The 25,500-nt window shown below is 49.0% G+C and overlaps 1 long non-coding RNA gene across 1 annotated transcript in view; it reads right to left on the bottom strand.

The window, feature by feature from the left end:
• Nucleotides 1-25,500, bottom strand: part of LOC121836993 — a 42,266-nt gene that overhangs the window by 16,573 nt on the left and 193 nt on the right. The gene's annotated exons all lie outside the window — the stretch shown is intronic.

The raw sequence follows: 25,500 nt of genomic DNA, 5'->3' as shown, positions 1-25,500 counted from the left end.
ATAATAATAATTAACATGCGTGTATGCACGTCCTTTCGGCTGTACTAAAAAGCTCGAACGGCCGCAGCAGCCAGAGAAAAAAAAAGAAGTAGGCTGCGGTCGTGTGATGCGCAAAACAGTAGCCTTGCGTACACTGAATTGTTTGCTTTTCGTGATTCGCAACTGGGACATAAACGTTTATGTGCCTTTGCCCCAGGATCACCTGCAGCCTTATTTGACACCAGCAATCCCGACTGGGCGCCTTCGCTGTCCTTGGGGTACGAAAGGCGGGGCGGCGATGCCGACAGCGCTCGCTACGAGCGTCGGAAGGCGCGGAACAGAGCAGGAAAAGATCGCTCAACACACAGTAAGTTGAAAAGAATTCAGAACAATTACAGTCATAAAACATCCAGCTGGTGTCTCTTCAGGCACTCCAGACCAAGCAGTGGATGACTTGGATGCTTCGCCAGCTCGGGCAAGCAACTTTAATGAAGAGATGACCACTGCTGGTACGTCTTAGTTCAGCAAGTTAAATAGAATTTAAAATAATTAGTCCTCAAACATCCAGATGCTTTAATTACAGGCACTCCAGACCTAGTAGTGGACGAGGTGAATGCTTCCCCAGCTCGGGCAAGCACTTTGATGGGAGGAACAACTACTGTTGGTATGTTTTGCCCAGTTTAGCAAAGTGATGAGCCTAACTTCTGAATAATTTGTTTCAGAGCTTGGCTGTCAAACAGAGATGACAGCAGCCGACATCCAGAGCTTGGAGCAGGAGGTAACGCGGCGTAACGAGGAGGTCTACGCTCTAAGAAAAAAGGTGGAAGACAGCAGGCTTACTGCGGAAAGTTTCAAAGGAGATGACGAAAAGGTCAGCTTTTACACAGGCTTACCGGGATTCGTCATGCTAATGGGTGTTTTTAACATGTTTGAGGCCCATGTCCAGCACTCGTCACAAAACTCGCTTGGGAAGTTCGAGGAGATGATGGTATTTCTGATGCGACTGCGGCTCTACCTGTCAGTACAGCACCTAGCCTACAGGTTTCGGATCTCTGCCTCGACGGTGTCAAGGGTGTTCGAGAAGTGGTTGAATGTGTTTTACGACAGACTGTCCCCACTCATCAGATGGCCTACAACCGACCAGCTCGCGAAGACGATGCCCACCGTATTCTGAGAGAACTTTGGCACAAAGGTGACTGTGATTCTGGATTGTTTTGAGGTTTTTATTGACCGGCCGAGTTCACTCATTACAAGGGCTGCAACCTGGTCCCAATACAAGCATCATAATACTGTGAAGTTTCTGATCGGCATTTGTCCACAAAGCAGCGTAACTTTTCTTTCCAAGGCATACGGTGGAAGGGCAAGTGATAAGACTATTACAGAAGATTGTGGCTTTTTGGCACTACTAGAGTACGGAGATATGGATTTAGCTGACCGGGGATTTTTGATTGCAGAAAGTGTCGGTATGTGTTGTGCCACCCTCCATGTACCATCTTCAGCGAGAGGGAAACGCCAGCTTGGCCATTCGGATGTAGTGTACACTAGAGAGCTAGCAGATGTTAGAATTCATGTTGAGAGAGTGATAGGGCTCGTCCGGAACAAGTTTAGCCTTTTGAAAGGTCCTCTCCCTGTGGAATTTCTGAAAACGTCCGAGTCCGATTTGGCCCCAGTAGATAAAGTAGGTGCGGTGTGTTCAGCACTTGTCAACCTGTGCAACTCGGTTGTGCCGCTAGACTAATGCTGAACAGTGTTCACTGTGAAAACCTTTCCTTGGTGCAATTGTAATGTTTGTTACTTGTACAGTGCGCTGCAATATGAAAGACCCACTGGGAGTGGGTGGCCGAGGCGGTGGCTGGTGGGGGCGCTGCGAGCACTCCGGGCAATTCTATACGCCTCGCAAGTGGGCTCATTTTCGTCTTCTGCGCATGAGAAAGGAAGTAGCGGTGACGTCAGAACGCCGAGTCCTGATTGGCTGATCGCGACCCCCTATTGAGCGTCGTCTGCTCCTTTGCAACGTCGTCTGCTCGCAACATCGTCTGCGCCTGTCTTACCTTTCCTGCGACTTTCGGAGCGAACTCGACTTGGCCTTTAAGGGAGGGCAGACGAAATAACTCGAGCGGTACGTTGTTTTCGTCTAACAACTTGCAGACGCGCATCAAGGAGGGAAGTCAAAGGACTCACTGGCGAGGTGTCCCGGGGCGCCGAGGTTTGTTTGCTTAGTGTCCGCAAGTTCCCCCCCAAATACTTTTTACCTCCATTCGTGTGCGGCGAGACCCCTCACTCTTTAACGGCGCCGGCGGGTTGGCGCAGTTAACGTCGTCTGCTTTACGTCTGCTAGTCAAAGCGATGGCTGCTTTACCTTTCCTGCGTCTGTCGGAGATTCGCCGCTTTTTCACCGGCGAGAGTCACCGTTGCCTCGGGAAACAAGGAGATAACAAGAGGAAGAAATTGACCTCTTAATCAAAAATTGAGGTCAGCGATCAAAGTATAACACGGGAAGGGTTCACAAGGGTCGCGCGGGCATATTCCATTCAGCACGTCAGCCGGTCGTGGGCAGACGGTCGCCGAGTCGCGGAGTGCCTGCTAGGCCTAACTGCCCAGCTCGTTTGGTCGCGTTCGGTGGAATCGTCGCCGTTGGAGCTTTTCCCCGGTGTCTGTGGATCCAGCGTTCTTGTTCGTCGTGCTCTGTTTCAAGTAATTTTTACTTTTTTTTTGCTGGTTGAAGTCAGGACGCGTGAGAAGCTCACGTAGAAAAATAAACGTCCGTGGGTCGTCGCGACCGCGACGCTGTCGGCCATGCTGACTTGATCGTAAGAAGTGCGTAAGACAGCTTCGGAGCTGTCGTAGGATTTCGCCGTGACCTGCGCAAAACTTACGAAAATGTCGTTTCGTGAATACGAATTTGTTCTTACGCACATTTTTGGCATAAGATCGTTTCGTGAATCTGGCCTCTGCACTTCCGAAAGTCGCAGGAAACGTAAGACAGACGCAGACGACGTTGCGAGCAGACGACGTTGCAAAGAAGCAGACGACGCTCAGATAGGGGGGCTCGATCAGCCAATCAGGGCTCGGCGTTCTGACGTCACCGCTACCCCCTGCGCAAGGAGCAGACGAACTTGCCCTCCGCATTGTGCTTCGAGGGCAGGACGCTCACTTGGGGCTCAGCTAAAGTGCAACGCGCTTATCAGTTTGTGATGAGCTCCGAGTGAGCGTCCTGCCTTCGAAGCAGAATGGAATTGCCCGGAGCGCTCGCAGCACCCCCTCCTCGGCCACGCGCTCTCAGTGGGTCTTTTGTATTAGAGCACACTGTACTTTATTATATACTTACCATGCAATGCTGCCAAAAACTGCTAGTGCGACATGCTCGCGCCAGCAACTTTGTCAACCTATGAAACATGCTCACGGCAGTACCGTTCACACTAGTCATGGGCCAAACTTTTGCCGAATCTTGGGATTCGGCAGAGCTTAACTTTTGCCAAACTTTTTTTATATTCGGCAAAGGTACATTGTTACCTGACTTAACGTTCATATTTAGTTTCTTCTGGAAAAAAAGATACATTTTTTCTTAACATAAGTGCAACATGTAATGCATATTGACACAGTTATTACTAAATAAGGTTATATTCTACAAGATAATTTCATTGGTGTCGTTTTTTGTGTTTACTGGTAATTTTAGTGACTGCTTGCAGAAGTGGCGTGACGAGGTTGGGCAGTAGCCGGTGCAGTCACAAATCGCGCTATGAGTTTTAGTTTTGAGGCCTCGTCAGCGCATGCCTGCAAGTGTTTACATTGTTAACATAAAGGCAATTACTGCGTTCTTACTTTCTTTGGGAGTCCCTGTTTTGTGCACGAAAACGAATCCAACGGTTGCCGAGCCTTCACCAGAAGAGATAACACTATTATTGTAAATATGCAAGCTTTTAAATTTGAGTCACTTGATGTCAGCTTTGCATGAAAGTGTGCGTTCCATATTTGCAACCATGTCATTTTTAGCCTTTTGTTCCTTACTTGTCACTGGCTACAGCTAATAAAATCATTAAACCACTACTACTGCTCTTTTCTTTGTCATACTGTGAGAAGTATCATACTGTTATATTAGAAGTCTCTTGATGCATAGCAGCTGAATGCTGAAAACAATACAAGCTTGTTTTCAATATCACTTTATAAACGAACATCGAGCAAAAGTCAGTCAGTAACACATTTCTTGCCCAGTAGTAGGAACACCGAGTCACTTGGCTCTTCTTTGAGTTTTGCATGTGGAGCAGAACCATTGCTTTTTTCTTGGTGCAGTTTTCAGTCCCACACACCTGAAGTGGAACCAACCTACAACACAGTTCTCATTATCGCATGCAATCATTTTGCCCTCTTCCGGACCGCTGCACACGCAGTATGTTGGTTCGGCATTCGGTTCGTGCGGCACTGCTGTCGACAACGAAGGCCCGAGAGCTGCATGGTCCTGTTGTAGCGTAGGTTTACGGGTAAACCAATGTGCGACCAACTCTGGTAGCAGCACCTTTGAGAAGAACTTTGCGGCATGGTCAACTACAGCGCACAGGAACCCATTGTTGCGGACAATTCGCTGGACGTCGCTTCCTTTAGCGTTCCACAGCAAAAAGTCGGCATAGTCCACGTTGCAGACAAACATCTGCAGTTGTACTTGATAATAGTATGCATGGGTGTCCTTCAAGGTGAGCTCGTCGTCCGTGAGTGTTACACAACTCTCTGGGTCCTTTGCAGCAGACTTGAGGGGTATATCGCGCAGCTTGTATGGGCACTTGACTTCCACAACGCCTTTCCCGCAGCAAGCGCACTCAACAAGAAGGGCGGGTGTGGCCGCAAGGAACGGGCGTCCCTTCGCAATCATAAGGCCAGGCCTCCTAAAAGTGACACACTCGTGCCCCGCTGTTGCGAGTGCTTCGTAAGCTGCAATGGCCTTCGGCTCATTTTGAATTCCGTACCTGGTTGCTGCTGTTGAAAAGCGGTTCCTTTGAGGATAGCATATCCGCTCGAGGAGGGATTGCGAGGGATCTGCCAAACTTGTGTGGCAAATGGACCTTAAAGGGCCCATGAAACGATATTTGGGTTGGGATAAATCATTTTAGATTGGGATTTTACTAATAGCACATCGTTCGGTGGACCAAAAGAAAAAGGGTAGAAAGTCAAAAGCCTGACTTTCAGTACAGTGGCTACAAGGAGAAGTGTGGCGAGCGCGCCGGCTCAGGCATGGCACTTCGCCAGGGAAAAAGTAGATGGCGCTGCGGCACGTATACACGTTAGCGGCGCGCAGAGGCAGCATTGTAAGGCTGCGTTTTTATTTTATTACGCCTCCGTATGTCTCATCATATAATAGAAATGGAGCGTTTTTACGTAGTTAACTAAAACTGAACGTCGGAACTATTATTTTCTAATTTTGAAGAAAAGGAATTTGTGAAATATCACGACTTGCGGGCAAATGTCGACGGCTCGGAACATGTGGAATTGTGTTCGACTACGTAAAATTTGCAAATATTTTGCCACTCAGTACTATTTTGAATAAATAGAGTCACTGACCGCTATTCTTTGCCTTACCTTATGAGTAGAGCGTGAGCACGTAAAAAAATATGCCCTTGTAGTGATAGGGTGATAGTGTCCGATGAATTTTCAGACGGCGTTGCGTCTGCCCCTGTTTTTTTTGTTTTTTTTTTTCTAACTTTAACCTGGAGATGCATTAATTATATTTATTTATTTCTTTATCATTATTATTCCGTGCCTCAAAACGACTGAAGTCAGTCTTGGTATGAGGCACATGCGTATACAGTGAACAAAACAGATGAGGGAACGCTACATGACTATGAATCGTAGAGTGAAATTTCCAGTTCACGTTTAAAAGAGATGTAATCTGTAAAAGCGTCTCATTAAAACGGAGCTGCATACGGGTTGTCGGACAAAGCTTCTCCTGTGAATCAGGATAAAACAAGCATGCGTGTCGGCTGAAACGTACCGGAACATGAAAATTAGAAGAACATACCAAGCTGCTATCTATCTGGCCATGAATTATCTTGTGCATCAGTAGTAAATCTCTCGCAGTTCTTCGACTTGATAACTTTTGTAAGCCGAGATTCCCGAGTATGTAGGCATAGTCGTAGTAGCACCTACGTTGAAAGTGTCGGTCGTAAACAATTCTAATAAACCTCTTCTGAACATTTTCAGTCTGTAAAGCATCCGTCATTGTAATACAATTCCACAAAACACTTACAAACTCAAGCCGCGAACGAATAACGCTAGAAAATAATCGAATAATACATATTGGGTTTGAAAACTCTCAGGTTAGTCGCGAGATCACGCCCAGCAACCTTATAGTTGAACCCACAATCTGAGAGACATGATGAGAAAAAGAGAGATGACTGTCGAAATAAACACCGAGGTCACGAACCACTGACACACGTAATATAACAATAGAATCAATAAAATAGTCGTTAGAAATCGCCTCCCGTCTTCTACACATTGATAGCACTTTCGTTTTATCGGGATTAATCAACAAAAAGTTTGACGAACACCATTCCTGCACTCGTGACACATCGTCCTGGAGAAGTTCAAAGTCAGCGACTGATCGGACATTCAAAGATAACTTCAGATCATCTGCAGATAGCAACAACTGCGAGTTCTTTACGCACTATACAACGTGAATAATGAATATAAGAAACAAAAGTGGCCCCAGGTTAGCCCCCTGTGGGACACCGGACGAAGGAACAAATGTGTAAAAAAAAAACAGTCACCAATTCGCACACTGCTTTTACGATCAGTAAGATAAGACTGAAACCACTCGGTAAGTAGGGGAGAAACACCATACAGAGAGAGTTTATGCAAACGTAATTTATGATTTACTCTGTCAAAAGCTTTGGACATGTCGAAGTAGACGGTATCAACTTGACTGCGAGTGAGAAGAAACGTAACAGAATATTGAAGGAACGAACAGAGGTTCGTTTCCACCGAACGACCCTTCGAGAAAGTGTTTCATTTTTATTTTAGTTGTCAGGTAAACACAAAAGTGGATGAAAACATACTTTTTATTGAAGCAATAATTCCGCCGTCCGAACTCAACGTAAAGCAAAAGGAAATTATGAAAAAAAAAATACTTCAAAATGTTATCTTGAGTCACAGTAGAAATGTATATGTAACATGCCGAAGGTTCAGATACTTCTTCGCGTGCTGCCATTGAGCAAACGCGCTTTCATCCTTGGGCACACCAAAAAGAGAAAGTTCCTTCTTGCACGATTTGTAACCGGTCGTGCACCCGGGCACAAAACAACTGCTTTGCTTCCTAAGCATGAGTGCACACAGCCAGCACGGGGGCTGAATAGTTTAAAAGCGAGCTCAACTTCGGCATCGAAAGGCGATCAAAGCGGCTGGCGTCTGCGGAGACGGGGCGACCTCCGGCTGGACGGCGACGTGTAAGTGAGCGCGAGCGCCCCCACGCGGATCCCTTCCTGACGGCTTCAAGGCCTCCCATAGGAGCTGCTTGGCGCTCGTCACACTTCTCCTTGTAGCCACTGTACTTTCAGTGCGAAAATCTGAAAACAGAGCGGACTATTTCGTACCCCCTCCCCTTCGCAACCTCTCTGCCTTTTCACTGTGATACATCCGCGGTCCCAAAAGCGTGTCATCGGGTCCAAACTGACGTCACACGCAACCGGACCTCACTTGTTCCCTTCACCTCTAAGCTGACATTGTGGTTGAAGCTACGCGCTTGTCGGACCAATCAGCCGCCTCCCTTTCATCACCTGACTTCATTCTCTGCAGCCACATTTGCCACGCTCACGTGGCGAAACTGTGGCTGGCCCAACGAGCACGTAGCTTCAACGGCACTGTCAGCTTCGGAATGAACGGGGTGGGGAAAGCAACTTTTGTCTGAATTTTGAGCGACGGGCTAATCTTCTATGGGGAGAATGGATGTGTCCGGGATTACGCAAACGAGAGTGCGAGCAAGAGGGGACTCCCCCTTTTCGTCTTCTTGAACTGTTTGGTGGAATGCGCGATTTATGAGTTGAGGAGGAAAGCTAAACAGGAAAAAGTTGGAAAAGCGTTTCATGACCCCTTTAAGTTGGAGGCCGTGACACGGCCGCTTCGGTATTTGTACCAAAGGACACTGTCACTTTGCCGACGCGTCTTCTGCTCGATGGCCACAATGGTTGAGTCATCCATCTCGAGCAGCTCGGCCAGACTTGCCGTCTTTGCTTGCAACTCCTCCCAGGTCAGATCACAGGCATTAGGATCAAACAGCTGTAGCAAATAAGATGCAGTGCAGCTGCTGATCTTTGGTACATACATGTCACTATATCTAGGATCAGTAGCGGCTACTGCTGGGCGAAGGCCAGAGTTAGTGACATTGTCGGAAAGGACTTTCCACTCGTCTTCACTTGGAGCTGGGGCCCTGACACGTACTTGTTTCGGAGGAAGAGGGGTAACCTTGTGGCTCAGTCGCCTCTTTTTCATTACAGACGAGGAAAAATCTATGTCTGCAACGGGCACGGAAACGAGACTCTTCACATGTGCTGGTGGCCACACACTCTTGCTGTCCGTGCATGATGCCTCATCCCTCATTTGAAGGCCTACCTCGAAATAAAATAAAATTGCCGCGACGTGAGAGCATGCTTCGCCGTGTCCTGCCATGCAGGTGCAGTGGGCGATCACCACTTCGCCGTCTTTCTTCATTAGCAACCAGACCTTGAGGGGTGGTGCCGAGAGGCTCTGGGAGTGGTTCACCTGCAACAAGCACAAACAGCGGGGGGTTTTCGAACTGGACAATGTTTTATTTTTATAGCGGCGAACTACGTTTTAAAGGATGAGACACATGCAAACACAACCATAACGTAGCACACATTACGAAATAATATTAAGCACTAATTTTTCGAGCACGCAGTGATGTGCTACAGTGTCTTAATTTTCACTAATTAAAGACATCACATGTTATTTCTGTAAATTAGCGTGTCTTACCTCGGAAACAACGACGACTGCGTCGGCGCCGATGGTCTTCAGAGAGGGCTCCTTCACCCAGCCGCTGGTTAGGTAGTTTTGAGCCTCCAACGACTTGTAGGCTTTCATCTCTTTTCTGGTCAAGTAGCTTGTCTTTCTTACGAGGTAGTCGATGATGTCGCCGGCATCAAGCTGAGGCCACAGCTTCCAGTCCTTTTTCAGGTCTGTAGCCTTCAACGTGAACGGATCAAGTCCACCACACATCGCGATTTTCGCTTCGTAGCGACGGCGTTCTTCTCCTTGGAGTTCATCGTGATAACTGGTGGAACCGGAGCTCGAAGCCCTAGAGTTGGCCATAGAGCACCCAGCACGAAGCAGTCATCGTCAGCACCCACAAGACAGCGTCAAAACTGGTCACAATCGCAAAAGAGGAACCACGTGCAATCGTGTTCGCAACCGGCGGCTCCGTGCAGTGGGCTGCGGTGGCTCCGTGCGCTACTAAGCGTCGCGCGCGCCGTCTGCTAGCAATAACAAAAAAATGGCGCGGTGTGGGCGCGGCTGTTCTGGTGACGTCAGATGAAAACTACCTATACTCGTACTCATCGAGTGCTGCCGGCGCCGCTGTTGCTCGATGCGAAATATCAATGTGTGTTGTTTCGTTATGCACCGCGTTTTGTCGCGACAAGCTCTTTCGTGATTGGCTGTACAACCATCAACAACCGCGAGCATCACGAGAATTGGACCTCCAGTGGAGGAGAACATGATTGCGCTTTAAGACAAGGACGCTGCAGAAAGAGCTCTCTGGCCACCGCCATTTTGCGAACCGAGCCACCCCTATCAGCCAGAAATGTCTGCCACCCGCCTGAGCTGTGGAAACCCGGTCAGCGTGGTTCCCCACCTGCATTGTGCATTCGGAGTTCGCCGGCTTTTCTTGGAAGTTTTTAACTTTATTTGCCTGTTTAGGATGCTTACCCTTTGTGTGTTATCTTCCACTGTGTGAACCAGGGTAGCCTGCTCGGCCTTCGCAGGAAGCGAACGAAGAGAGCGAACGTCATGCAGCCCGCGACGCAGGCAGTTCGACGTTCTTGGAGGATTATTTCCGTTGAGATAATCTCAGAAAAGCCTTCCTTGCTTCGTTCCGGGTCTTTGCGACAAATAGTGATAGAATCGGGTCCGGAATGTGGGGACGGAATAGACACGTTCGTTCATTTGCTTCGAAGCTGTGCAAAAAAGCGGTTCTTTTTTACATGTTCCCCAAAACACGCCCGATTCCGTCAGATTGTCATGAAGTGACGATCGTCGACATTGTGTATTGGACATGCTGTGTTATTTGAGACCTTTCTCAAATCCTGTTCGGATAACGTGGCACCGTGGGGTATGTACAATATATGTTGTTCGATTGATGAGACTCGTTAAATTTCATGTAGTGGGTGGGGAATATTCACGCTTAATGTAAGAACAGCGCAAACAAACACGGACGAAGGAGAAGAAACACTCAGACGGGCAGCGCTTGTCCCGTCTGCGTGTTTCTTCTCCTTCGTCCGTGTTTGTTTGCACTGTTTTTACATTATGATCAACGATTACCAACTAACCCAACTCTCGACATTAATATTCACGCAGTTCGGATATACTGTGTGGTCCAATATTTTCGACGGCTAAGACTTTTGTAGATTGACACGGCTGAGTGTACGGTGCCGTAACAAAGATCAACATAAAATGAAACAAATATTCCAATTGCATTTTTTCTGTCGCGCACGGACTCATCAAAAAATATTTCATTTCTTTATTTTTGCTCCCAAAAATAGTACAATTCATTCTTAAAAGCCCCGAGAAATTCTCTTCGCCATAGAACACAAAATAAGAAATAGAACGCGGCAATTTTGCCTCCACCAGCGTCCGGAAGTGCGCCTACGTAGGCTGCCACAGCCCACTGACTAGAAAGAACACAGCCCGGCGCTGTCGGGCAACACTGACGTACCCTCTCAAAACCATGGACGCGCGCTGTAAAGCTTCGTTCGAGACTGCCGCTGGAAAGGTCTATATCAGAGGTGGCCAGGCCCTAAGAGCCGCAAACAAAGCTACGAAACTTCCAAGAGCGGGGTGGGGGGGGGGGGGGGGGGGGGGATTTTCGTAAACAGCACTAAACGAAACTCGGACTACTTTCAGTCTATCCGAGTCAAAATCAGTCCAATTGTACGTAAGACAGTAGCACAAAACTACCAAACCGCAACCTGCATTCCGATTTAAAACACGTTCAATTTCCCTTTTGGCGGACGTGCTCGTGTGACCGGCAGGGAGGCGGGGGAGGGGGGTGGGGGAGGTTGGGGAGTGAGCCGCGAGCCGCACTGTAACATGGGAAGAGCCGCAGCTTGGCCACCCCTGGTCTAAATCTTATTAAAAATCATGTTTTTCCAGGGCTGGAACTTGGAAGGAAATTTTACTGATTTCTTAAAATCACTTGAAGTAATTTTTTTTATTATTTCTTACGGCGCAGGTACAGGTATTTCTGTCGGCTGTGCACGTTGTTATATATTTGCAGGGTTTGGCGGGATTGATAGCCCAAGGGCTATCGAAAGGCTCAGAACCGGTCGGATCCTCGAGCCCATATACGACCGCAGCGCCGCCGCGCACATCCTAGACCTTTCTACGTTCGCCGCTAGTCGGTGCCTGATCCCATTACGCCTTTCTAGTATGTGCCGCTGTTCAGAGCTTGTGTGCTCTGGGCGCGACGCGCCAGCCGGGCAGACGAAGCAGACGAGGGTAGACGAAGCAGACCCACAACGTTTATTACCCTAGCATCAAGTGGCGAAAAGTACCCCGCGTCTCGCGGCGCACGCGCTTATCTAGATCACGATGCGCTCCTGGCGCCATCTCTTGGTCTCCCCTACATCTCCCCCCGGAGCTCGTTACTGCACTCTAGTTACACAGTTCGAAAGAAAGCGATGTTTACAGGTCCAACCGTCTTGGTGGCTTGATGGCACGTCCATAGCGTGATCTTGTAACACCTTGCGGGGAAGATGCACGATCCAGAGAGGGTGAAGAGCAGCCCGCAGTGGGCAACTCCCCAGGCTGACCTTCTTCGGGTGGTTGTCCTGGAGGCTCTTCGGCAGCAGGAAGCTCGACAGACTCCCTTGCAGTAACGGTCGGCGAGAAGGGCACCAGGTGCCGGCGGTTTCGCTGTAGGATTCCCTTGGGAGTCTCTACGACGTACGACCGTGGTCGTTGGGCAGGGCTCAGGACGCGTGCTTGACAGCTGGCATCCGTGACCCAGACGCTGTCACCTGGCTTGAGAGGATTAAGAGGGCGAGCGTTGTGCCGGCGATTGAAGTCTCTCGCCTGCCGGACCTTATTCCTGGAGTCTTGAGCCCGGAACCTCTCGTGGCTTGGCTGAACTGGTGCGAGTCGCTGCGGCAGAGCAGGAAGACGCGTCTGTAACCGCCGACCCATCAGCAACATGGCAGGAGAGACTCCCGCGACGCCCGGAGTTTCCCGGTAGGTGAGAAGCGCTAGGTATGGGTATTCGGACTTGTACAAAAGATCCTTCACCGTGCGCACCATGCGCTCTACTGCGCCATTACTCTGCGGGTACCGAGGGCTACTGGTCTCATGCTCGAAACGTATGACAGAGCAAAGTTTGCGAATTCCTGTGAAGCAAACTGCGGACCATTGTCTGTCCGTACAACGTCCGGTATCCCATGTCGGGAAAAGCAGCTCTTGATAGCCGCGATAACCGCTGAGGCTGACGTAGAGCTCAAGGAGACGACTTCCGGAAACCGAGAGTAATAGTCCACCATGAGAACATAATCACGGCCTTTCAGCTGAAACAAGTCAATGGCTAGGCGTTGCCATGGCCGATCTGGTGTAGGCGTTGACATCAAGGGCTCCGAGTGTACAACCCTTGTTTCCGCACACTTGTCACAGCTGGTGACCAAATGTTCGATGTGGCTGTCGCAGTTAGGCCACCAGACGCTTTCTCTGGCTCTCTCCTTACAGCGGCGAAGTCCTTGATGGCCGTCGTGCAGAAGGGCCAGGACGTTGCTACGCAGAGCAGCAGGAATAACGAGGCGGCAGTCTAGCAGAAAAAGGTCCTCCGAGACTGTCAACCTTCCTCTCTCTTTCCAATACGGCACCAAGTTGGGAGGCAGCTTCCTCTTGTCTGGCCATCCCTCTTGGCAGTAGCGGACGACGAGAGAACATTCTCCATCTTCAGCTTGTCGACGACGAACCTCTTCCAGCCTGTTAGCGAGGGGAGGTGGAAGACCTTTAAATATCTCGCTAGCGAAAATTTCGACCGAGAATACTGTAGAATAAGACCGGACATCGCAAGGGGCACGTGACAGCGTGTCCGCCGTGGCAAGAAGTCTACCTGGTACGTGCCGAACGTCGAATTGGTAGCGCATCAGCTTTATGCGCATTCGCTGAATTCGCGGTGGCAGCAACTCCAGCTCCTTTTTTCCCAGCAGGGCGACGAGAGGCAGGTGATCTGATTCCACGGTAAAACTAAGCCCACGCAGATACTGGTCGAACCGAAGAACAGCCCAGGTCACGGCGAGAGCTTCTTTTTCTGTCTGACTGTAGCGTGCTTCAGTCGGAGTCAAGGACCTTGAAGCGAAGGCCACAGCACGACGAGCTCCGGACGGCTGATCTTGCAGCAGTACCGCTCCCAGGCCAAATGAGCTTGCATCTGCGGAAAGTATCGTAGGATAGCGTGGATGGTACTTTGCCATGCAGGTTTCCGAGCTCAGCATAGCCTTCAACCGCTTGAACGCGTCATCTTGGCTTGCTCCCCAGGACCATGCGCTTTACTTGTTGAGAAGTGAACGGATGGGGGCAGTTACGTCCGAAAGGTGCGGCAGGAAGCGTCCAATGTGGTTCACCATCCCCAGTAAACGGCGAACGCCGGCAACGTCCGTTGGCGGAGGTAGCTCCCGAATGGCTCGAAGCTTGTCGGGATCCGGCGAGATACCATCTCCATCGACGACGACTCCGAGGAACTTGACCGAGGGAACCCGGAATTCACACTTCTGCTCGTTGAGCCTTACCCCGGCTTGCTCAAGTCCAGGGTGTCGAACCGAAATTTTTATCGGTTCGGTTCCGGTTCGGGTTCAGCGCTTTCGGTTCGGCTCCGGTTCAGTTCCGGGGAGCAAAAAATAATGGTTCGAACCGGTTCGAACCGGTTTGAACCGGTTCGAACCGGTTTGAACCGCAAAATCGAGACTATATTTTCCACGTTTTTTTGGCGACAGGCACTATCTCAAGAGTGAAACGAGTATCTATATAGCTTTTATCATTCGTAGAACGATGAAATTGCCTTATTTAATTTAAATGAAACAGTAAAAGACTCCTAGATTAACATATATACGTCAACGTCTATTTTTTTTTTTTTCTACCACGGTCGCATTTATTTTACCTGAATCTATAGGTTATCCGTTTGGTATGTCGCCTAAAATGCGCGTTAATGTTACAACTTTTCGTCGCAGTATTAAACGTGGAATCTTACTATGCTCTTGAACTTACGAATTAATTACAGTGCATAAAATTCTCAAATGGTAATATTCTCGCCTTATCCTGTATATACCGAAACCTAGTTTACAAAATACGTTTTAAAATATATATCATGACGACGCAACTGAGCTAAAAGCCATAATATTTTCAAAATACCAGGAAAGTTTTAGGACAAATCCTTTCAGTCTACCTTTTATAGGAACACTGAGCGGCAATCAGAACGCCTGCTTTCCTGACCAATAGTGTTTGCACTCAGCGCAGTGATGCAGGAAAATTCATGCAGAAAAAGTGACCCTCGTACTCAGATCAGATCTGACTTAAAATAGCACCCACCGAAGTGAACATTTTCGACATTTCTTGGCGCTTGAATATTGTTCATATCAAGGTGCCGGTCAATTTAGTTTGCAAATAAACATCACATTTGCTATTTTTTATACTTTTGTTAAATAAAACAAAGTAGTGTTTTATACTCTGCTCGACATTACAGATGCTTAATTTGTCACTTTCTGACGATTTGCGCGCGCAATCGCCATAGTTCTGCCAAGCGCCACTGTGTACTTTGTTTTCGTCCAGCCCACAGGCACATAAAATTCTTGTTCATCAAATAAAAGAAGCAACATACTTTAATATGCTTGAGAGATTGAATATGTGTCATGAACACATATGTTATTTAAATCAGCTTCAAAATAAAAGATTTGCTTAAGGTTCCCCCAAATAACTTATAGACTTGCCTATAGATGATAAAACCTCCGGAAAAGATTTGCAGAGCATATTTCAGATAATTTGGGGATACATTTAGTTATGATGTACATATGATGTACAGTCGGCCGCAAAATTTTGCGGGACATGGGAGCGCCAGCCAAACTGCCTTGCCGCGCCGTCTCGTGGCCTGCTGCCTGGTGTCAAGACCAGCGCATTGCGCATGCGCGGCCTTTCATACTAGGAGGATTGTCCTGTTCACTGGCTTCCGTCCGACGCGCTCCCGATTACTGCGACCGGCGCAAGATGCCGCTTCGCAACCGCTGTGCAGCGAGTCTGCTTCAGCCGGCGCGACGGGCAGCCAAGCTCGCTTGAACCCTCTTCGCGTCGCGGTGCACTTTCTAAGGGCCCTAAACTCGTCAAACACAAAGTATGAGCCGAAAGTTCGCGGAGCGCGCCCATTGGACGTCGGCGCAAAAAGCGCGAAGTCATCGTCGTGATGAGCCCATCGGTGCGCTCCGTCAACTTCGGCCCCAACTTTGTGCATGACGAGTTTAGAAGCCCAGATAACATTTCGCTGGAATGCTACCGAAGGTAGCATATAGGTGACATTCACTTGACGTCACTCGCTAGGTTCGCTGGCATCGCCCACCACGGTCGCCATCTTCGAGGTCTCTTGCTATCGCGAATGCCATCTGGCCGGACCTTTTGAGCGAGGTTTAGCAGTATTTTACAACTTTAAAGGGTCTTTTTGACCGAAACTAGGGGTTATTCTTATACTTTGGTGCTTTTGAAGCGCCGTGGGAGTATTTTTTGTGTGTTTTAGTTCGTTTTCGTCGCTATCGCACTCGTTTACCGCGGCCGCGTTGCTCCCTCGGCTCCATGAAGCGCTCCGTGTCGCCCGCCGTGCCGACGGCGGTAGCTCTTGCAAGAACTAATTTTTCTACTTTGGTGCTTTTGTAGCACGGTGTGATTACTCTTTGTTTTGTTTTGCTAGTTTCTTTATTGTTTTTCTCTAGCGGATTTTCTGTACTACGGCCGTGTAACCGTGTTGCTCCATCGCCGTTGTGTCGTACATACGTCGTGCCTTCGGTGTTCGTTCCTGTGCAGAAACATACCGTGCGGCTCACAGAGTGCGCAGCTTATGAAAAATGCGGCGCATTTTTCATTAGCCCAAGCGATTTAAAAACCGCATGTAAGCGATTTGGCGAGCGGGAAGACAAGCGACGGCGACCCGCTTTGCTGCCGCTCGGTCACTCGCGCGACGAGGCAAACCGCATGAAAGCGACGGGAGCACACGACCAAGGGGATGAGCGCTAAGTTTTCTAGAAATCCCAAAACCGAGCTACGCGACGAGTGACAGTGAAGGGTGAACCGCATTTAGCGATTTAGCGAGCGATGGCGACAGCGACGGGAGTCGGCAGCGAGCGACGGAGATTTCTCGCGGTCGGTCGTCGCGTCGCTCGGTTTTTGGATTTCTAGAAAGGGTCGCTTATCGCCTTGGTCGCTCGCTCCCGTCGCTTTCATGCGGTTTGCCACGTCGCGCGAGTGACAGCGAAGCGGGTCGTCGTCGCTTGCCTCGTCGCTGTCGCTCGTCTCGTCCCGTTGCTCGCCAAATTGCTTACATGCGGTTCAGCCTTTACACACAGTACTCGGCGGCAACAAGCAAAACGGCCCGCCCCCGACATCAATTTTTCTTCTCTCTTCTGTACAACGAAGCTTCAACGATATGAAATTAGCACACACTAGCAGCGGACGACCGCGTAGCGTACCCAAGCCAGTCAAACCGAGACCTCGAAGATGGCGGATCGACGGTGGCGCTCCCTGGCAAAATCGAACCTGCAGGCTCAGTGAATACCACCTATACAGGAACTCTATGCATAGCGGTTGCGAAGCGGCACCTTGCGCCGGTCGCAGTAATCGGGAGCGCGTCGGACGGAAGCCAGGGAACAGGACAAGCCTCCTAGTATGAAAGACCGCGCATGCGCAATGCGCGGGTCTTGACACCAGGCAGCGGGCCACGAGACGGCGCGGCAATGCAGTTTGGCTGACGCTCCCATGTCCCGCAAAATTTTGCGGCCGACTGTACATATATAAAGGGGGATCGGCCCTTTATATATGCTGTCAAGCCTTCAAACAGCAATAAAATATTTTTTTCTTTTTATTGTCATCAATAAATTTGACTGTATGAAGTTCACATAACCGCTTGAGATCGACACGGGAGGACAATATTTGAGAATACGCCATCTGTTGAGTCTGCGGATTGCGCTTTTTTGTTAGTTCTTTGGCAGTGTGAAACACCGGGTCGCGGGCTACCCCGAAAAGGACTGCATGCTCACATTAAATATCTGAAGGCAAATACACGAAATGTGCAGAAAGAGATATAAAAATGTTACTCTTCTAAATAATCCCACACAGGACGCCTTACTGCAAAAATAAATATATAGCGTTGCGGGTTTTAAACGTAAACACGTTCGGCGGAACTCTGTCTGGCTGGGTCAAAACTTTGAGAAATAGAGACCATAACCAACCAAGTCCTAAACATTTAGGAGCCCGATATTTCAATAGGTCGGGCTCAGTAGGTCGACAGCCACTTAACCATCGGCGTATGTCAATGGACTAGGGCACTTGAAGAACAAAGTTCGAGGACACCTAAGCACTTCTTATGAGCTGTGATAACAAAATTATGAACTTATTTCGCCAAACGTCAAATACGTCAAACTTATTTCGCCAAACGTTATACGTCAAAAAAAATTTTTTTTATTTTATGTTTAATGTGGTTGTTAGAGTTTCTCGCTAGTTAGAGCGAACGCGATGCAAATAAAAAGAAATGGCCCGAAACTCTTTGCAGGGCCTCTTCAGGCCCAGATGCAGCCGATGCTACAAGCGCGATAATGTGGTCCTGACCAGTGCTTGCACTGCAGGAGCGCGCGTTCTTGACAAGAACGCTGAAAGTCCGGAGCTCGCTCTTTTAGCTTCTGCATGCTACGCTCACACTTTAAGTGAAACCAAGTATTGTGTTGAGAACATCACATTTAACCAGAAAACTGGACTGTTTAATATGGTTTGCACGTGACATCATCAGGGGTTTGTTTTTGCTGAGAAAATCAAATCTTGTGGTGCACAATGCACGCTGCAGAAGGTTCGCGCTCAGTGCAACTAACCTATTCAGACACATTTTTTTTTTCTTGGTGCAGCGTCGTGAGGAATGGCCCGTGCGTCTGGCACCACGAAAACGCGCTTTCTGGCAGGGGGGATTTTGCAAACGAAGTAGTTTTGTGCTATCACGCTGTCTGGTCTGCGTCCAAGATGCGGACCAGAGGAACCTTTACTACAAACTCCCTCCCTCCCTCCCTCCCTCCCCCCCCCCCCCCCCTTCCCTCTTTTCATTTCACGATGCTCCTCCAGATAATACTTTTTATTTCTGATGGACTCCCTCCTTCGTTTGGGGGTGCCAATTCGGCAATTATATTTGTGTCATTTGTAAATCCTCCATTTCTTTTATTATTCACCCAAAAACTGCGAGGTTTAAACAAAACTGCTAGAAATTGAACGGCTGCTTTTAAGGCCACTAGGGTCTTTCTTTTCAGGTATGCCTGCCGAACAAACTTCTAGTTTTATTTATCGTCAGATTGAGAAACCACATTTAGTCCTTCCAATCCTTCTATTCTTGGGGACAACTTTCATGAGACAGTTCAGAACAACGAAAGCATGTTTGGCTGCCTCGATGATGTGTACACGTAAAATGGTTCATGCAACAATTTTTGTACTTTCAGTAAATACCACGAAGTGCTAATCCCTGACGTTGATAGCATGCAAAAACACCCATGAGTTTTTTCCGTTCAGTGGCAGACGCAGAAAAAATAAAGGAAAGAAATAGCTTTCGCCTCCTCAACTCGGTATTAGAACAAGCGGCGATGTGATCTGACGCTAATTGTATACCGCAGCTGTTAGAGTTCAGCTATCCTCATCTTTGATTGAACACGAGCCAACACGAATGTTTGGCGATGCTGATTGTCAAGAACCCGAGTACTCGACTCGGACCTAGGACAATCGGGTACGTCGTTGTGTCACGTGACTCGCGGTGAGAAGTCCTGATGGCATGTCGCCTCACGGTGTCAACAACACTGATACGTCCATAGTCCGTTGCAACTCAAGAATGTAGCGCGAGTGTAAGGAAGGCCGGGGAGGAAGAAGCAGACGGAACGCTGGAGAAGAAAGGGGGAAACCTCCTCCTCTCTCTAGCGTTCCGCCTGCTTCCTCCTCCCCGGCCTTCCTTTCCCTCGCCCTACATTCTTGAGTTGCAACGGACTATTACGTCGACTTGACGCGGTGAGTCACGCGACTACGTCACAAGGCCGCCTGACGTGACTTATTTGGCAGCATATTTTGGCACCATGACGTCACGTGACCACCTGGTACATAATTAATCATAGTGCCAATACAAAAGCGCCATGAAAACCCACATTTTTTCATGCATTGCAATTCAGTATATGACAATTTGATCACTACATAGAAATACAGCTGCCAATTTTTACTTGTCGAACACTCATTTTGTAATAAAAAAACAATCCCTGTGAACCGTTTTGAACCGGTTACCGTTATATTTTTTTACGGTTCAGTTCCGGTTCAGTTCCAAGATGGCGGCGAATATTTCGGTTCGGTTCAGTTCCGGTTCGGCTAAAAATAACGGTTCGGTTCCGGTTCGACACCCTGCTCAAGTCGTCGGAGTACCTCAGCAAGGCGTTGATCGTGCTGTTCAAGGTCTCTACCGTAAACAAGGACATCGTCGATCATATTCACGACGCCAGGCAACCCCTCCAGGACCCGTGACATTTGACGGTGAAAATATTCGGGTGCAGACGCCAGACCAAATGGCAGACGACGGTAGCAGTAGCGACCAAACGGCGTGATGAACGTCGTTAATTCTTCGCTTGCGTCGCTGAGCTTGATTTGGTGGAAACTGGAGGTCGCGTCGAGTTTTGAAAACACTTTGGCGTCGCCTAGCTGCCCCAGGATCTGGTCAACCGTCGGCAGGACGTATCGCTCCCGCTCGATGACTTGGTTTAACTTGGTCAGGTCGACGCACAGCCTGTACCCACCCGACGACTTGGGGACGACAAGTCCGGAGCACCATGCTGTCGGCTTGTCAACCCTTCTGATGACACCTTGAGCTTCCATGCCATCAAGTTCTCTCTTGACGACGTCGAAGAGCGGCAGCGGTATTCGTCTTGGAACGCTCAACGAGTACGGCTGAGCCCCTGACTTCAGACGAATGGTGTACTTTTCTTGGAGTTCGCCCAGTCCTTTAAAGATATGGATGTCAGAAGATGGAACACAGCTGACACGAGCGTCGGAAGACGGGACACGTCCATCCGTTTTTCCGGACTCGGCGGAGGTGGTGTTCACAAACTTGACCACGCCGAGAGCTTCTATCGCAGGTAACCCTAGAAGCGGTGTAGTTTGAGCCCGCGTGACGTAAAGCTGTTGGACGGTGCGCTTGTCCTTCCACGCCAGACTAGCTTGGAAAGTGCCCAAAACAGGCAGTGGCTGGCTCCCCGGACCGATAAGCTCTCCTTCTACTGCGTCGAGCTTGCGAGGAACGCCTGGAAGCGACGGCGGAACGACGGTGACGTCTGCTCCCGAGTCCACCTTGAACCTTGTCACGTGGCCGTTGACGCTTACTTCGACGTATCTTGCCCGTTGCGTACGAACAGAGCAGAGTTCGACGGAGCCCAACTTCTCCTTGCGCTTCTTCGCGCGACAAACTTCTGCAAAATGACCTTGCTTTTTACAGAAATTGCAAGTTGCCTTCCGTGCTAGACAGTCCTTGCGGTCATGCGCAGAACGCCCACAATTGCCACAAACTGCGTTGTCCAAACGCTGCTGCCGGTTACGTGCGCGCGACGACGGAGCGGATGACGCAGTCTTTTTCTTCGTCGCGTCGACGTTCAAGGCCGCTGCAGCTTGCGCCGAACGAGAAGCGCGCTCCCTCTCAGCATCTTCGTGCTGGCGTGCTTGTAAAAGTGCTTCGTCAGCGGTGAGCCGTGTGGAACGGCACAGCTGGTCCGATAGCTTCTCGTCCAATAAGCCGACTACGAACTTGTCACGCACTAGGCGGTCTTCTATCTCGGAGCTGTTATAGTTGCAGCGTCTGATTAGGGTTCGCAGCTCTGTGAAAAACGCGTCGACTGTTTCCCCAGGCTGCTGAGTCCTGCGGTGAAATCTTCGGCTTTCGTAAATTTCGTTCGCCGGATGAACGAAGTGTTGAGTCAGCCTCTCCTTGACGGCGGCAAACGGTTGCGTCTCCGGGGTTGGCACGCCAAGCGAAGCTAGTACGGTACGAGCTTGCGGACCCATGCAATAAAGCAACGTTCTTACTTGCGTTTCGTCGCTTGCAGAACGTAGACCGGTGGCGAAGGCGCAGTCCTCGTAGGTTTGAATTCACGTTGTCCATTCGCCTGGGCTCGTGAAGACGAACGGCGACGGCGGTTGAAGCCCCGTGGCCCCGAGGTGGACGCTCTTTTCTTCGTCCGGCATGGCGGTAGCGCTGACTACGAGCAGGTGTATCCCACTTCTGACACCATGTTCAGAGCTTGTGTGCTCTGGGCGCGACGCGCCAGCCGGGCAGACGAAGCAGACGAGGGTAGACGAAGCAGACCCACAACGTTTATTACCCTAGCATCAAGTGGCGAAAAGTACCCCGCGTCTCGCGGCGCACGCGCTTATCTAGATCACGATGCGCTCCTGGCGCCATCTCTTGGTCTCCCCTACAGCCGCCTTTTCCACCGTTTGATGGCGGGTATGTTGACGGGTTATGACGCTGCCAAGAAGTTTTGGGAGCACTTGAACTCACTCGGTGAAACAACGCAAGCTAGACAGAGGTTCATACTCTCGCATCAGGGAGATCAATTAGAGGGAGATGATGCGATACAATATATAGGAGCAGTGATGGAGGAGAAATTTCGGGAACGGTTACATGTGGAAGATAGGAGAACCGAAGGAAGTAGCAGTCCAGTTTGTGACATCGCGGATTTTGGACAAAGAGAATGGGAAAAGGCGGAACGAAGAGTCCCTAGTGGCACCTCGACAGGCACAGATGGTATCCCTATCAAGCTGGTGAAGAATTTGGGTCCTAAATCTAAGGCAAAACTAAGGGAGGTAGTGAGTACCATGATAACAAAAGGAAATATTCCAGATGAATGGAGGCTTAGTAGGATGAGTATGATATACAAGGGAAAGGGAGATAAGTCTGATATTAGGAATTATCGTCCTATAACCGTGACACCGGTTATTTACAGGTTGGTAATGCAGATTATAAAGAACAGACTGGAGGAATGGGTAGATTGCGAGGGCATACTGGGCGAATTACAGAACGGGTTTCGAAAACAAAGAAGGTTGGAGGACAATTTATTTTCTCTAACACAGTGTATAGAAATAGCGCAAAAAGAAAACAGACAGCTCTGGCTGGCATTTCTGGATATCAAGGGTGCCTATGACAATGTGAACCAAAGAAACCTGTGGGACATAATGGAGAACTTAAACCTAGATGAAGGACTAACAGCACTATTAAGGAACATTTACAAAGATAACAAGGTGATTATAACATGGGAAGGAAAGGCGACAGGGAAAATAGAGATAAGACGAGGACTTAGGCAGGGGTGCCCGTTATCGCCTTTGCTGTTTATGTTGTATCTGAGAGGATTGGAGGATAGACTAGAGAAGAGTGGGCTTGGGTTCAACCTTTCTTACAGTAAGCTAGGCCAAAAAATTCAGCAATCCTTGCCGGGATTGATGTATGCGGATGATATTGTACTAATGGCTAACAACAGGACAGAGTTGCAGGAATTAATGAGCATCTGTGGTAGGGAAGGAGAGGAATTAGGTTTAGAATTCAGTAGCGAAAAATCGGCAGTCATGATTTTTAACGAGGATGAGGTTGAGAGGCTGAAGATACAGAATATTACAGTTGAGAGAGCTAGTAAATACAAGTATCTAGGAGTATGGATATGTGATGGTGCAGAATATCTCAGAGACCATGAAAAGTATATAATAGGTAAGGGCAACAGAAATGCAGCTGTAATGAAAAATAGAGCACTTTGGAATTACAACAGGTATGAGGTGGTGAGAGAGATTTGGAAAGGGGTCATGGTGCCTGGCTTGACTTTTGGAAACGCAGTGCTATGCATGAAATCCGAAGTGCATGCGAGACTAGAAATAAAACAGCGCGGAGTAGGTAGACTGGCTTTGGGGGCACATTGCAAAACGCCAAACCAGGGAATACAAGGAGACATGGGATGGGCATCGTTTGAGAGCAGGGAAGCGGTGAGCAAGGTAGAATTTGAGGATAGGTTGAGGCAAATGGACGGGGAGCAATGGGCACGAAAGGTTTTCAGCTATTTATACATGAGGAGTGTAGACACAAAGTGGAGACAGCGCACTAGGAAATTAAGAGGAAAGTTTTTGGGCTATAGCGAAGATACGGAAGAGCAAGTCTCAGTTAAGAAGAAAGTTAAGGCCACAGAAAGAGATTGGTGGCTAGAGGGAATGCAGACAAAGACGGCTCTGGAAAGCTATAGATTAAACAAAAGAGTTATTGCCAAAGAAAGCATTTATGACAATTCTAGGGGAAGCTCATTGCTGTTTGAGGCAAGAACGGGTGTTCTGCGAACCAGAACATACAGAGTGAAGTACCAGGAAATTGATACAGTGTGCACTGCTTGTGGAGAGGAGGAGGAGACGGCTGAGCACTTGATACTCTACTGTAAAGGGCTTCACCCTATGCCTACCGAAGACAACATAGATTTAATAAAGTCATTGGGTTTTAGAGACAGCGAAGGGAGAGTGGATTTCAAGACTGTAGAGATTACCAAGCAAAGATTAAGTGAATGGTGGCAGAAATCGAGAGAAAACTAGGTATTTTCTTATCCACTGATGGCAAGGGGGTTTCATAGCCTCACTTTCTTTGCACTGCGGAGTGAATATAGATTTCACATTTAAATATTCTAAGCTTAAATGGTAAAACAAAATGGCTAGGTGGCGTAAGCTACCGCCCGATCCAAAGGGCTCAGCCGTATTCATCCATCCATCCATCCATCCTATCTCTTGTTCCCGTACTTTATAAACTGCATTTTCTGATCTAAAATACTGAACAAAAACTACTTCCATAAATAATCGAAACGGTTCGCGCCACTTATATTTTGTATTTCGACTAAAAAGAAGCTTTTAGCGGCTCTGACCAGTAGTAAGCCCAGGACCAGAGACTTCACATATCGCGCGCTTTCGGCACCGCGGGTCGCCCCCGTAGGTGGAGGAAGTTTCTGCGTCGTCCGGTTAAAATATGACGCACTGATGTTTAGTTACTCTCTCCGTGCCCGCTGGCTCGCCCGAACTTCAAGAAATGTGGAAACCGCAAAAAAGTGCACGCTTAAATATGATTGTAGGGCCCCTTTAAGCGTAAGCGATAGTTGGCCCGTGCCAAAGGAATGACAAAAGCGATGATAAAATGCTGTATCCTTCTATTCGCTTTTATGATGCGAGTATCGCAGGGATTTCAATAGCTTTCGAGGCATTTTATGATTGCCGCCATATGTACAGTCGTCACCAAACTCACAGAAGACGCGAAAGTTGTTGTATTTCCCGAGAGCGATATTCTGCGGCTTCCGAAGAGCTGCTCCACGCCTTGACACTCATTGGAAAAGCCCTAGAGGGGAAGGCCGCTTGCTCGGGTCGCGGCTGGACTGGGGACAGCACAGCAATTTTGTATGCCTAGCAATCCTGTTGCCCCCCCCCCCCCCCCTCCTTCCCCCCCCCCCCCCCTCACCCCCTCCACACACACACATACACACACGCACACGCACGCACGCACACGCACACACACGCACGCACGCACACGCACGCACGCACGCGCACGCACACACGCACGCGCACGCACGCACACGCACACACGCACACGCACGCACATGCACGCACACGCACGCACACGCACGCACACGCACGCACACACACGCACACACACACACTGCGATACAAAGGTGGCTGCGGAAAATGCCCTGTCCGTAGTTGAGCCGCTATTTGAACCTCGAGTGAGCGGCCTCTCTTGTTCAGGCTGTCCGATTTCGTGCTAGGTCCTGAAGCAGTTCTCAAGCTGCCGCCAGGATAATGCTTCCGGGAGATGAGACACTCCAAGTCATCCACTAGAGAACGATGTCGTTCAGTGTCTTCAGGACGATTTAGTTTTAGGCTACGCCATGTTTCATGGAAAGGTTAATTGTGATTCCGAGTCAATCTTGTGAGATATTCACTCAGTGCGTTCTGGTCAGGTATATTCTGGAGATAGTCCTAAGCTTAGCACAGTTGGGTTCT

The sequence above is a fragment of the Ixodes scapularis genome, unplaced genomic scaffold (genome assembly GCF_016920785.2).
Source record: "Ixodes scapularis isolate PalLabHiFi unplaced genomic scaffold, ASM1692078v2 PGA_scaffold39__5_contigs__length_11793443, whole genome shotgun sequence".
NCBI lineage: Eukaryota > Metazoa > Arthropoda > Arachnida > Ixodida > Ixodidae > Ixodes > Ixodes scapularis.
Note: the sequence above shows the minus strand (reverse complement) of the source record. Positions and strands in the feature narration are given on the sequence as shown.